We start from the raw sequence: 6,000 nt of genomic DNA, 5'->3' as shown, positions 1-6,000 counted from the left end.
ATTAAACTACCCATGCACATATTAAACTACCCCTGCACTAAATAACTACCCATGAATAACTGCAGCACACCACTACCCATGTCTAGATAGTCCTTCACGTGGCCATGAACTGCAGTTGTCCAACACCCACATCTAGAGTCCTCCACGTTTCCATCAGTATTGTTCATATCCTTCCAACAAAATTCAATTCATTTGTCAGTTGTCAGTCATGGGTGACGTCAAACTACAAAAAAGACACGGCTTTAGTTTGACAGGAAGGTTTCCCGTCTACGTACAAGGCGGCCCCTACCGTTCTACAAAGATACGTATGCTTTGTAGGACCAGCCGCCGATCAGTAGCGCATGTGTTCTAAATCTATAATGTAACTGAGCGGGCAATTGTCATGAAATAGGTCTATTTATAGATTGGCTCATTTTGGCAGATACCATGAATCTGCATATTTAATTATTTATCAGCGCATACCTACAGAAAGAGAGATCGAAGGAAATGGAAGGAGCTGATCCTAAGCCTCATGCAGTTTGTGTTCCATGCCCTTTTCAAAGCCACATAAAGGCTATGCTTAAATTTTCAAAGCTTCTGCACCACAAAGGCTTTCTCATAACCTTTGTCAGCACTGAATTTAACCACCGACGTTTTTTGAAATCTAGAGGTCCCAACTCCTTAGACAGCTTTCCTGATTTTCGATTCGTAACCATTCCCGATGGCCTCCCTCCATCGGATCCCGATGCCACCCAGGACCTCCCTTCCCTTTGCGATTCCATTATGAAGAACTTCTTGGCTCCTTTTTCCGACTTGCTCACGAAACTCAACACTGCAACCAACCCTCCAGTCACTTGCATTGTCTCAGATGGTTTCATGCCGTTCACTGTCACCGCAGCTCAAGAACTCGGAATCCCTATTGCAATGCTCTTCACTATCTCTGCTTGTAGCTTAATGAGTTTTTTGCATTTCCCTCTTCTCAGGGACAAAGGCTTTACGCCACTAAAAGGTGTAACTAACTTGCAAAAAAAAAAAACAATTCTTGTTTAATTGCAAATTTCAAACTAAAAAACATGATTTCTTTTTTCGCAGATGAGAGCTATCTAACAAATGGATATCTGGACACAGTTATAGACTGGATTCCAGGTATGGGAGACATTCGACTGAGGGATCTTCCAAGCTTTCTTCGAACCACAGATTCAAATGATGTTTTCTTCAAATAGGCCAGTGAACCAGTAGAGATAGCTCCCAGAGCTTCAGCAATCGTTATTCACACATTTGATGTGTTAGAGCAACAAGTTTTGGATGCTTTCTCCCGTATGTTTCCTCGTGTATACGCCATTGGCCCTCTCCAACTACTGCTCAATCACTCACACAATGATCATGACCCTCTGAAATCAATTGAGTATAGTTTATTGAAAGAAGAAACAGAGTGCCTCCATTGGCTTAACTCCAAGCCACCCAACTCAGTAGTGTATTGAATTTTGGCAGCTTAATTGTCATGACACCACAACAGCTGGCTGAGTTTGGATGGGGACTTGCAAATAGCACGCATCCATTTTTGTGGATAATTAGGCCTGATTTAGTAGTTGGTGAATCGGCGATTTTGCCACCGGAGATCGTAGTAGAAACAAAAGAAAGGGGTCTAATAACTGGTTGGTGCCCTCAAGAGGAAGTTCTGAACCACCCCTCAATTGGAGGGTTCTTGACACACTGCGGGTGGAATTCAACCGTTGAAAGTTTGACCGCAGGAGTGCCGATGCTTTGCTGTCCATTCTTTGCGGATCAACAAACAAACTGTAAGTATACTTGCAATGATTGGGGCATTGGCATGGAGATTGATAATGGTGTTAAGAGAGAGGAAGTGGAGAAGATTGTGAGAGAGTTGATGGAGGGAGAAAGAGGTGAGAAAATGAAGAAAAGGGTCATGGAGTGGAAGAAATTGGCTGAGGAGTCCACTGCTCCACACGGTTCTTCATCCATCAACCTAAACAATTTGGTGAACCAAGTGCTTTTATCAAAAGGCTACATGCATGTTTAAGAAGGAAGTGAAAGTACAATAATAAAGTGTGCATATATGGTGATATTTTATATGTTGTCATTTTAATTTGTTCAATTTGTTTGTTTTGATAAACTACAAGTACGTTGGAACTGTTAATAGTTAACACTATATTTCCAACCATATTGAAGTTTTATTATCAAATGGAGTATTTCATAATATGACAAATAATGCATTAACATCCAAGATAAACAGGAATAAATTGTAAGGCGATAAAAAAAAATAAAAAACAAATAAAAAAAAAATAAAGGGAAATGAGAATTTCACTTATAACTCTTAAACTTTCACTCATTTTGAAAGAATGTACTTAAACTTTAAAAAGTTTCAATTTAGGGTATCTATTTTTCAAAAAGTTTCAATCACATTCATCTGTTAAAATTTTTCATTAAATCCTATCAAAATTTCTGAAATACCACTGTGTTTATTTTTTTAAAACAAAATTATAAAAATATTCAAATATTCGGGCATTGGTATTTTTGCAAATTCTGTTAAATTATAGCTAACACCTAAATCCTAGAATATATTTTTTTTTCTAAAAAAAAAAAATATGGGTATTTTGAAAATTTTGACAATATGTAACGGGAAATTCTAATGGAGGACTGAGATTGAAACTTTCTAAAAAATTGATGCCATAAATTGAAACGTTTTAAAATTTAGGTACCTTCTTTCAAAATGGATGAATGTTCAGGAATTATAAGTGAAGTTCTCCCAAAAAAGACAGAAAAGAAAACTGGGAAAATTAATAAGGCAAATTCTTTAATTGTGTTTACGAAAATTCTCATGATTCTATGTTCTCCGTTTGGAATTAATTGTATCTTTATTTAAAACTTGAAAACAATAAAATAACATAAAATCAAATAAATAACAATGCTAAGGAATTAACATATATAAGTTAAGGGGCTTGAATGTGCAACATTCGACACTTATCAGGTGCCGTCTCTTGATCATGATCTAAACACGCCAGAGAAGGTAACTAGGTAGTTTTCTGTCCATCGCCGTTCGCCGGACGTTTGGATAGGTCATCCGCACGCAACCACAATCCCAACCCTTCTGACCCCCCATTGTGACTGGTTTTCCTCATGATAGGGTCTTGACAACCTTTTGAACCATGAATTATTTTACCGCATCTGAAGCAAAACCTCGGCAGTTTCTTGTATTTAAACGAGACCCAGCATGATTTTCCTGAAATAATCAGAGACCTTCCTCGTTCAAGAGGCTGGTATAGGTTGATCTCCACTCTAACCTGGAGATAACGTCTCCATCCCACATCGTCCTCCACCACGGCTACATCTTCCACTTCCAGAAAGTTTCCAATTTGGTTTCCTACTGGTCGGTTCATGCAACCTAGTGGCATATCATGAATTTGGATCCAAATGGGAGAAGAGGAAAAATCCAATTGAGATGGTGGAATCTGTCCATCGAAATCATTAAGGATTAGAAGGGTTCGATCGTATGTACTGGGACGTTCAGCCAAGACCTTATGTTTATCACTCTCTTCTGAGAACTTGAATAGCCATAGATTCTCTTGAATCTCATTGAAAACCACTCTTCCCTCTGGTCTCCAGATCCGCAAAAGGATAGCTTTGAATGCCTCATTGGTAAGCTTTTTTAGCACTCCCAGGCTACCCACCAAACACTAGGATCCTTTGTCTCGGAGATCCTGAATTGTCTCATCTGCAATTTGAATTCCTCTTTGTTCCCCCTCAAACAAAGTTAATCCTCCCAAAACATTCTTATTACCGTCTGTCATAATCCCGCCCAACAGCACAGATATATGATAAAGGAATAGGACACAATCAACACTCCTATCCTAGCTGCCGGAATAATAGTGGTAGAATATTCTCCCTTAACGACAATGTCCGCCTCCTTGACTATGTTTGAGGGATCCGACTTGTGTACATGCTGTAAAAATAATAAAGGGCTGAGATTTGATCAAACATTTTTTAAACAAAATGTTGTTGTCTCATTCAAGGACAACGTTTAAAGCAAACGTTTGTCATCGACGTCGTTTAAGGAAAGACTTATGCAGGCTATGCCGTATGCGTCTCAACCCTTTCTTCCTTTCCAGATCTTAATTTCCCAAATCAGTCCCACAGATACTCTCAGGCAATGTAAACCACACCATGTACGAGGTCAAAGCCTGCTTTAGAAACTGCACCGACATCCAAAAAATGCTCAAGAATCTCGATCTCTTTCAAAAAAGATCGAAAACTGTTGAGACCAAATACGACTTGATGGTGGCTAAGGATGGAAACACGAGTTGTCCTTCAATCTTTTGGCCGTTCTTATTCACAACCCACACAGAGCAGCAGTTCATCATTCCCCCTCCCCGTACTCGTTAAACGGCGTCAATCACAAATGTTTGCTTCAGATGTTGTCCTTGAAAAGAGAGAACGTTTGGTTTAAAAAACGTTTGATCAAATCTCAGTCCTTTATTATTTTTATAGCATGTGTGCTGTAGTTTTTACTACTGCACACAAGCCAGATCCATGTTTGAGATCCCTAACCTAAGCCTAATAAGACAAAAAGGTTTAACTAGAATGAGGACCTTAATTGTGCATGTGAACTTTGACATTCCAAAATACATTACATCTAACGGTAAATGACACATTGTTATGTCATCACCTAATTTAACCAAGTCTTGGGATTAGCTCCAAGGACGATATTCCAAGATCTTTCTCACTACATACTAAGGTTTAATGCTACCGTCCTTCCCAATGTAGAATTCTCAAGCATTATTATAATCATAAAAAGAGTTATCTCTCCTCTCACATAAATAATGATAACTAAAAGTATAAAGAAATAGTATTTAATGGATATTTGGAAATGTAAAGGGAAAGTATTGTGGGGGTTTTTTTGATAATAAAAAAAAAAAAAGCAAAATGTAGTTTCGTTCCCTATATTTATAAAAAATAGTTGAGAAGCTACTGTGAATGCTCTTAAAGAATAGAAAATTTTAATTAAGGTGTTTGTTGTGGGTGACTTTTTATATTTTTCTTAAATTTAAAAAATAGAACTACTTATAAAGAAGTTGAATGCTCTTAAAGAAGATGGAAGAGAACAGCTTGCACAGACACATAATTTCCCTTCGTGAGAATTAATCTCATTTTACGTTTTTTCTCGAAAAAATTATAATTCATCTCTCCAAACTATCAGTCTTTCTACGGATAGCCCTCTGAACTACCAACGCTTGGACCTTGACTCCCCAATCTATAAAAGAGTTTCAAAAATGTCCAATTTGACAAAAAAAAATGCTTATAGTACCCCAGTTACAAGTATTTTTGAATTATCATGTCTTTTCCGTGTCAATGAAATTCAGCTTTCTTTGAAAAATCTTAGGTGGCAAAGCCACTTCCAGAAGTATAAAGCTGGGAGTCATGATGGGCCGGATAGGTGTTATCAAAATCTCAACGTATTGTTCATGAGACATACATGATTCCTACACAACAGTTGTACAAGAGACATTAGCCATTGTTCATATCCTTCCAACAAAATTCATGCCCTTATTTGTTAGTTGTCAGTCATGGGTGACATCAAACTACAAAAAAGACACGGCTTTAATTTGACAGGAAGGGCACCGTCTACGAAAGGTTGCTACTTACAAGGCGTCCCCTACAGTCCATTGGAGTACTGGAAAACTGACTATTGTTGAAGTCGGATGTTCAATTTCTAAAGGTCTTGGGATTTGATACTTGGAGGATTTATGTTCCTCTCTTTTGGGCCACTTACAGACTTTTCTCTACTTTCCTATTGTTTTGGATTTTAGAACGTTTTTGTCTGTGGATATTAATACTCCGTTTACCCTTGTCCTTCTGAGACATTAAGGGGGAGTAATTGTTTTGTGGTTTTTCTCATTACTCTGTTTTACCCTTTGTCACTTTGTGACAAAAAGGGGGAGTAATTTTTATTTTTTCGACCGGGAATGTATTTCCAAACTGGTCAAGTGATTTTTGTCCCAGAAT

General features: G+C 37.9%; 1 pseudogene; it reads left to right on the top strand.

Annotated features, from left to right (window-relative positions):
• Positions 1-437: 437 nt before the first annotated feature.
• On the top strand, positions 438-2,093 carry LOC133874061 (7-deoxyloganetin glucosyltransferase-like; annotated as a pseudogene).
• The last annotated feature ends 3,907 nt before the right edge of the window (positions 2,094-6,000 follow it).

This window comes from Alnus glutinosa, chromosome 7, assembly GCF_958979055.1.
Source record: "Alnus glutinosa chromosome 7, dhAlnGlut1.1, whole genome shotgun sequence".
Classification (NCBI taxonomy): Eukaryota; Viridiplantae; Streptophyta; class Magnoliopsida; order Fagales; family Betulaceae; genus Alnus; species Alnus glutinosa.
Note: the sequence above shows the minus strand (reverse complement) of the source record. Positions and strands in the feature narration are given on the sequence as shown.